We start from the raw sequence: 8,627 nt of genomic DNA on the forward strand, positions 1-8,627 counted from the left end.
ACGAAATGAGACTCTGGAGACGGCGTGATGGGAGAAAGCTAGTCTGTTTATTGCAAGGGGGGAGGCTATTTTATACTCTTTTTTGAAGGACCGCGTAAAAGGTTGATTGGGTGATATCGAGTGGGGTGAGACGCACGTCAGAGCTCTAGTGCTGGTGGCCGCGCCCTTACTGGGTCTGTGCTCACTCTGTTTCAGTTGCCTTTTCCTGGAAACGTCCAGTTTCCTGTACCTGCAGAGTCATTGCTCTAGGCACCATTTCCTTACGTTGGCGCCGTTTTCTCCAGGCGCTGTTTTGGCAGGGATTTTCCACCTAGGGGTTTTCTGCTGGAGATGCCCCTAGGTGGGGAATTCCTGCAGGATATGATGTTCATTTCTTCACAATGACAGACGGAGGCTTCAGTGAGACTTTATGGGTGTATTTTGGATAACTGACCCATATTTCCATGTTATTTACATTTTTCTCTGTGTTTGGCCAAGCTTCCGCTTATTTTTGGAGGTCATTCATTGGGGTTAATTCTTCTTCCAAGATTTCCCTAAGTTTTTTCTAGAAAGACATTTGGCAGTTCTTCCATTTTGTGGAAAGCATCCTTTATCAGTGTTGGAGAAAACGCTTTCTGGTCTAGAGCAATATTATGTGACTTTTTTTCTGGCTACATTCCCTACCCTCCTACAATTTACACCTCTCCAAATTGCCGGATACTAGTGATTATGTTCAGATTTTTGCCTAATTTAATGCATTCTATGAAGTACCCAGGACACATCTGTAGAAACAAAACCTGATGACTCATGTCAATTTTCTTTCAGATTGATGCTCCTAATCATTTGTTCTTTGGGTGACTCTTAAAATTTACCTGTGAATTTGGAGCTTTTTACTGGCAAGGGATCCAGACTTTTTGTTGTTTGTTTCCTTAGATTTAGAGACAGGGGCCAATAAATCAACCTTGGGGGTGAGGACTGTGTATGGGTGCTATTTTAGGCAATTTTTAAGATCCTCCAGGAATGAGAAACACTTGTAGAAATTTTATCCAGTAGGCCTGAACTCTTCAATGTGGCTGGAAATTTTGTGCCTCAGAACCATGTAGCAGCTGGGCCCTGAGATGCTTAAGATACTATTAGAATATTTACTTTTAATTAATATACTCTTAAAGATTTGTGAGGAGAACACAAACCAAAAGGTAAATGGCATTTTTCTCAGGTTATAAAAACACTCATTTTTTTTTTCAAAAGGGAAAAAGAAGCATACCATATCTAATTGTTTCTGGGTCCTTCAAAAGCATCTTTTTGAGAGCATTTGAGTACCACCTATAGTTGCTGTTTGAGTTGATTTTAATAGGACATTTCAGTCCTATTGCTAAATGTCTGGTACTATCAGGTCTTCATGTCCTTCTTGAAAAGCAGGTTAAAGACCAGTGATTTTTCTGTACTTATGTTACAGTAGGTATTTATTTTCATAATTTTCCTTCCACATTGAAAACATTTATAATATTATCTCTGTCCTAAAAATTACTTCCAGCCAATCATACTGACAGTATCAACTGTATGAGGCTTTCTATCAGTCAGGGTCTCAAGAGGAAACAGGTGGCAGATTCAAATTAGCATAATTCAAGGAGGACTTCGTAAAGCAGCTGTTTAATAATTGTGTTTTAAAAAGATATAGGCAAGGGGTGAGGAATGACCAAGAAGAGGGCAGTACCTTAAGGTTTGTACCAGTTTGATATTGTTTATGAATTCCAAAAATAGATAATGGATTATGTTTGGGAACTGGACTGTTCCTGTGGACATATTAGATTGGATTCAGAGGTTTCACTTTTACTTGATTAAATAACAAATAAGGCTTTGATTGGGCCACATCAGTAGGACATGGCAGAGGAGAAAGAGTTTTTACGCTGGGGCTGCGGGAAGTAAACACACAGAAAAGCAGACAGGGCAGAGGCCCAGAGAAGGGAGACGAGCTGTTCGTCTGACAGTTTATAGCTGGCCTTGTGGAGAGAGCAGAGCAGCTGAGCCCAGAGAGAAACAAGCCCCCGGAGAGAGACAAGAATTAATCCCAGCCTACAACTGAAATTGGAAGAAGCTGGGACCACCAAGTCTTAGCAGGAAGAGGAAGCCTGAGCCCTGGCAGACTTGGGCAGCCATCTTGCTCCAACACGTGGCAGCAGACTTTGGTGAGGAACTCAACTTAATGCTTTATGGGCTGGAAACTCTAAGCTTCTACCCCAAATAAATACCCTTTGTAAAGCCCAACAGATTTCTGGTATTTTGCATCAGCACCCCTTTGGCTGACTAATACAGGGTTTTTGACAGAAGAGTGGTTACCATCCCTAGACTTAAAGGGGGGAGAAAAAGAGCAATTATTGAAACTTGAAGGGATGGTCCACTTTGATGAAGTAGCCAGAGTTGACCCACAGAAAGAGATCTGGGAAAATAAATACTCCAACTTCTCTGTCCTCTCTCATTCTGATCCGGTGCTGTGCTTCCACTAATGAAACTAAACTTGAAACCAGAAGGCAGTAGAGCCATTGAAGTAGTCCATATTGGCCACCCTTCCATGGCAGAGAAGGATAGAGAGGAATCTGGGGTCAACTGGAAGACAACCAGTCCACAGCCCATCTGGGCCCTCGCTCTCCACTCCTTCCCACTGATTATCTTTCAGAATTCTGAAAGATGTGGTTATTCTTTGTACAACCATCATATTGACAAATATGGGTGTAAGTCAGCATAATTAGCATGCAAAAGAGAAAGATATAATAGCAAAATTCTCTGCAGGCTACACAGCTAATAAATGGAAAATGTGAGGCTCAGACTCAGGTATCTTTAATCTCAAAGCCTTGATTTCAACCACCTAGCTACCTTGTCCTTGGGACAAAAGTAATAAGAGCAGGAAAACCCAGTACTCAGATTAACTTTAAGAAGTATCATTTAGAGTGTGGGAAGGGTAGCCATGGTGGCTGCTGGGTTTGGGGAATGGGAGGAAGAGATGAGATGTGGAGCCAGTTTCGGGATGTCGAGTTGTCCTGGGTGGTGTTTCACAGACAAATATGGGACATTGTAGATCCCCCCAGGGCCCACTGGATGGAACGTGGGAGAGTGTGGGCTATGATGTGGATCATTGACTATGGGGTGCAGTGATGCTCAGAGATGAACTTACCAGGTGCAATGGATGTGTCACGATGATGGGAGTGAGTGTTGCTGTGGGGGGAGTGGGGGCTGTGGGCGGTGGGGTTAAATGGGACCTCATATTTTTTTAATGTAATTTTTAAAAATAAATAAATAATTTTAAAAAAAGAAGTATCATTTATAGATCCTTCTGAAAAAATAAATTAATGGTTAATATTCAAGAATACCACACTTTAGAAGGAAAATAAGACCTTTGGTAAAGAAGCAGTTTCTCAAATGCAAATCAAACACTAAACTTTCTGTCATAGAGTCTTTATATTAACCATTGAGATAAAACAAAAATAATCCTGGTCCACTCGGTAAATACAGTGTATGATCTGCTGCAACAAGTCCTTAGGCTTTTTCTAAAAAAATTCATTTATTGTACACAAGTGCCAGGAATGCAAACTATTCATGTCATTGAGCTGAACAGTGTAGTCTTGGGAATAGAAACTCCAATTCTAAAGTTCTGGGTTTAAATCCCTATTTTGTTATAGGTGACCTGAGTAAGTTGAGGAGTTACTCAATCTTTAGAAACCTTAATTTTCTCTTTGGAGAAGTTGTTAAGTAGTACCTTCTCCATGGTGTTTACATATATAACAGCATTGTCTGACTATGGTAAGTGTTTGATAAATTGTAGCATTTACTATCAAACATTATTTTCTCATTAACTCAGAAGACAGTAATTTCCTTATCATCAACAGTTGAAAACAAAAGCTTCTATCTGCTTTTTTCTCCATGACCATAATTTTACTGTCATGAAGACTATATTGTATTTTCCCTGACATACAAATGCTTATGAGTTACATTGTAAATTTTCATCCCTTAAGAGCAATGCAGTAAGATCCTGTCACTCCCAGAGGGTGTGACCTGCCTTTCTCTCCTTCTTCTCATCTAGATCTGGACTTGGAACACAAGTCCAACACTATGCCTGTTCGTGTGAGGTTCATAGAAATTTCTTACAACTTACAACAGTGTCTGGTGAACCGCATCAGATGTTAGCTGCCGTTACTGTGGTCATTATTGAGCGATTCAGGCAGAGCCGGGTCTCTCCTGGGCCGCTGTGGTGGGAATGTAGATTTTCTGGTGAGGTGGTCCTCTCCCATAGGGCCTGGGGCCCATCCCGTCCCGTCCCCTCCTCTCCCCTTCTCTTTCTCCTTCCACTTAAGATGTCTGTACAGGGAAATTGGGCCACTGGTCTTTTACTCTCAGTCTTGTTTGTTTGGTGCTGTGTGGCCAGGAATAGACAGGCTACGTCCTCCTTTACACAATTCTCCTTCTCACCGGCAGAAATTATTCCATGAATATGGCCAAAAGGCTTTGTGTCTCGAGAGTACGGCTGTACTTTGATAGTTGCCGTTTCCCCAAACCCAAATCAAACGAACCAGCCCACAAAACCGGCCTTTATGAGGAGAGGCCCCGGGGGAGGCTGGAAACGCGAGTGCGCGGTGGGCTGTGAAGCTCGAAAGCCCGCGTCCGGGAGGGGCGCGGGAGCCGCTGCCACCCCCGCAACGCGCGGCACAAGGAGTGGCGCCTGCTGCCGCTTTTCCTGCGAGAAGTCCCCGCCCGCGGGCTCCGCGGCTTCGAGCGGGGTTTTCTGGCAGGCAGGAGAAGGGTGTGGGGGATCCCCGATGGGCAGCCCTAGGTGCCCGGCGGCGCACGTGGCCGCCCTGCGCCCCCAGGCCCGGCATGCGGGCACCTGGGGAGGCGCGGGGCAGCGCCGGGCAGGCTCGGCTTCTCCGCGTCCTGGGTGGGGAGAAAGCGCCACGGGCCATGCGGGTGCAGCGAGGCGTTAGCCGGACAGTCCGCACCTTCCACGCCAGGCCCGGAGGAACGGGGGACCGCCCTCTTCGCCTCAGTTTCCTCTGGGGGCCTCTTCAAGGAGCAAGGCCGCGGAGAAAGACGGCAAGCGCGCTCGCAGGAGGGGTGGAAACGGTCTGGTCCCGGCGGGATCGCCGGGCGCGGCGGCGGGCGCGGGCAGCCCCGCAGCCCTGCGGAGCGCGCACCGCCCGGGGCGCGCGGCCCGTGCTCTGTAGAGCGCGCGCGGAGGTGCGGGGGAAAGCATGCTCCAGTGGCGCAATCGGTTAGCGCGCGGTACTTATACAGCAGTATATGTGCGGGTGATGCCGAGGTTGTGAGTTCGAGCCTCACCTGGAGCATGTTTTCTTCACCGGCTCAGATCCAACTCTTTTCCTCCTTAAAGAAAAAGCTGCAGACAGGAGACGATGCTTTTCACGGCGAGACTGCGGAGATTCCTGTACGGAGAGCGACATCAAACCTGGCTGAAACCCCCGAACCAGAAGGAGGCAAACTGAATCCACGCTAGCAAATTCCTTCCTCCGCAGTCAGGAGACTGCCGCAGGGCTGTGCGCCGCAGAGGAGCCCCCTGCGCCTTCCCCTCTCCTGTCTTTAGTGGCTGCCTCGGCTCTTTGGGCTCTCGCCCCCAGCCGCACGTTTGCAGGGAGTGGGCTGCACCTGTGTCCCCCCAACGTGCTCCGAGGGGCGCCCCGGCTGAGTTTACAAAGACTAGACCCGGGCGCAGGGAATGCGGGTTTCCCCAGCAGCAAACCTCAGGCTAGGGCCTGGGGCTGTGTTTCTTCCTAACTTCATCAGAAGATGAAAACAAAGCGAAGCAGCGTTGCTTGGAGAAGCGCATTCAGCCCGGCCCTTGCGTCTGAAGTGAACGATCCAAGGCCGCTCTGCTTGTGTCCACTTTCCCCGGGTGTTTGTTCCCACAGTCCCCCTTCTCTTCTGAGCTCGTTATCCTCCTCGCTCCCTAAGTGTGGACGTCCCCACAGCTCTGTCCTCACTTCCCTCTCAACTGCTCGTCTACACATTCTCTGTATCACATTCATTCCCGATTCCAACAACTCTTCAAATAGATGACTGCGTAATTTCTCTCCGCTCAGTCCTCTCCTCTGAGTCCAGAGCCACACACCTGCAGGCCGCAGTCTATTCCCGCAGCTCTGTAACCTCAGCACGTGCAAATATGAGCTCAGTGCCCACCTCACACCCGCCTTCCCTCCTGCACTCGTTATCTCAATGAAATTATTCAGCACATACCCGGTGCCTACTTTTTGCTAATTTCCTTTTGGATTCTGAACTTACAGCAGGGAGTGAAATAGATGAAGCCCTTGCTCTCTGGAACTTAGATTCTAATGGAGAAAGAGAAATAGTAAACAACTAAAAATAACATATGATTCTACAGAGTGGTGATAAGTTCTATACAGAAAAGTAAAAATAGGATAAAAGAGAAGAGATTTCAGGGTATGTGTTGAGGGTGCTCTTTTATATGGGTTGCTGTGGAAGACCTAAACAAGTGACGTTTAAGCAGAGATCTAAAGGAAATGAGGGAGAAGGTCTTGGAAATAGCTGATGAAAGAGGACTGTACGCAGAGAGAGAATGCGAGGACCTGGATGTGATTAGTTAGGGAAGGACTGGGGAAAGAGGTCACCCCCTGCACAATTTTCAACTGACTATAACTTTCTAATAGCTAGTGTATAATATGATGGCTTTATGTATTTGATGTTAGTTCATTGCTAGTTATGATGTTATATATGATGACAGTGACCAAATGACATTTGAAGAAATAGTGTGAATGTAAAACTGCCAGTGGCACAAAGCAGTATCTGCATTGGTTATTCCCATATGAATCACTGGCCAGCCAAGGACTCCGTTGTCCCCTCTTTCCATGGCTTGATTTTAGGACTCTGAAATGACTCTGATGATGCCGGCTTCTTTAGAGTTGTTCAAATCAGAAACAGTGATTTGATTTATTTTTTATTAGGTATTTATGTTCAATAAGAGTCACCCATTTAAGTGCACTTTGATAAATTTTGGTAGTTGATTAATTCTTATGCCACCATAACAAATTACCACACACCTAATGACTTAAAACAATACTCATTTATTCTCTTACAGTTCATAAATTGTTCTCCCTGGGCCAAAATCAAGGTGCCACTGGGGTTGCATTCTTCACTGGAGGCTCTGGGAGAGAATGCCTTTTCTTGTCTTTTTCACCTTCCAGAGGCCACCCACCCTCCTCGGCTCCCGACTGTCTTCCTTCCTGCACCACTCTGCTCTCTGCCCCCCTTGCCACAATTTCTATGTAAGTGTGGCCAAAAGCCGAGAGGGACAGAACGTTCACATAGCGCATCATGAAGGTGCCATGGGGAAATACAGAAAGTACTGAAGGGGCTAGTGGCTGGCAAAGCTCAGAAATTTCTAGCAAACATTTTCTTCCAGAAGAAGAAGGTCCCAGTCTGAGAGGAAATTACTGTCAGCAGGACTGAGATTGAGCAGGGCAGGGTTTCTGGTGTATGCAGAAAGAAAGGACTCAGAAGGTACCCGAGTGATCCAGAGGTTGCACATCTGAAAAGGTACCACTAAAATGCCAATTTTAAAAACTGGGTATATCACCTTGGAAGTCAGGAGATATGAAGAGAGCTGGAAAATGCCGGAGTAGATTCACATGCCCTCCTAAACCAAAGGAAACTCTGAAAATGTAGCTTCAGTATAATGAAAGACGTGGCTGGCCTTTGTCCTCAGTTCTTGGGGAAGCAACCTCCAAATCCTTGGGATTTCCTGTAATAGAAATGTCTTTTGTTCCTCGGTTGGGCCCAGGAACATATGTGAAAGCTCATGTGCTGAGATGACAGGGAATGACCAACCATACCTGCAGTCTTTTTTTAAAAATTAATTAATTAATTAATTTTTCTCCCCTCTCCCCACCCCAGTTGTCTGTTCTCTGTGTCTATTTGCTGCGTCTTCTTTGTCCGCTTCAGCGGCACGGGAATCTGTTTCTTTTTGTTGCGTCATCTTGTGTCAGCTCTCCATGTGTGAGGCGCCATTCCTGGGCAGGCTGCACTTTCTTTGCGCTGGGCGGTTCTCCTCACGGGGCGCACTCCTTGCGCGTGGGGCTCCCTTACGAGGGGGACACCCCTGCATGGCAGGGCACTCCTTGAGTGCATCAGCACTGCATGGGCCAGCTGCACACGGGTCAAGGAGGCCCGGGGTTTGAACCGCGGACCTCCCTTGTGGTAGACGGACGCCCTGATCACTGGGCCAAGTCTGCTGCCCACCTGCAGTCTTAGGGTGGAGACTGATCCCGCCAGAGAGAACAACCACGTGATTAAGGGGTTGAAACCTGGAGCCAAGTCATATCAGCCTCAACTTTGCAGTCTCTGGGAAAGGAGATTAAGTTCAACCACATGGGCATTGACTACCAATTATACATTCATAATGAGACCCATACAAACTCAGAACACTCGAAGCTTAGGTGACACACTGCTACTGTGCCAGGAGGGTGAGCATTCTGGCTCCATGTGGAGAGGACATGGAAGCTTGCTTTTGAAACCCTCCCAGACTCTTGCCCCATGTGTCTCTTCTTTTGGCTTCTTGTTTGTGTCCTTTTACTATAATGAAACTACAATCTTAAGTATGGAGCTTTCAGTGAGTTCTGCGGGTGATT

At 46.7% G+C, this 8,627-nt stretch overlaps 1 non-coding gene across 1 annotated transcript; it reads left to right on the forward strand.

The window, feature by feature from the left end:
• The first annotated feature begins 5,221 nt into the window (after positions 1–5,221).
• On the forward strand, positions 5,222–5,315 carry TRNAI-UAU (transfer RNA isoleucine (anticodon UAU)). Its single transcript has 2 exons — positions 5,222–5,259; positions 5,280–5,315. It is a non-coding gene; the product is annotated as a tRNA-Ile (tRNA).
• Positions 5,316–8,627: the final 3,312 nt, after the last annotated feature.

The sequence above is a fragment of the Dasypus novemcinctus genome, chromosome 22 (genome assembly GCF_030445035.2).
Source record: "Dasypus novemcinctus isolate mDasNov1 chromosome 22, mDasNov1.1.hap2, whole genome shotgun sequence".
Lineage (NCBI taxonomy): Eukaryota > Metazoa > Chordata > Mammalia > Cingulata > Dasypodidae > Dasypus > Dasypus novemcinctus.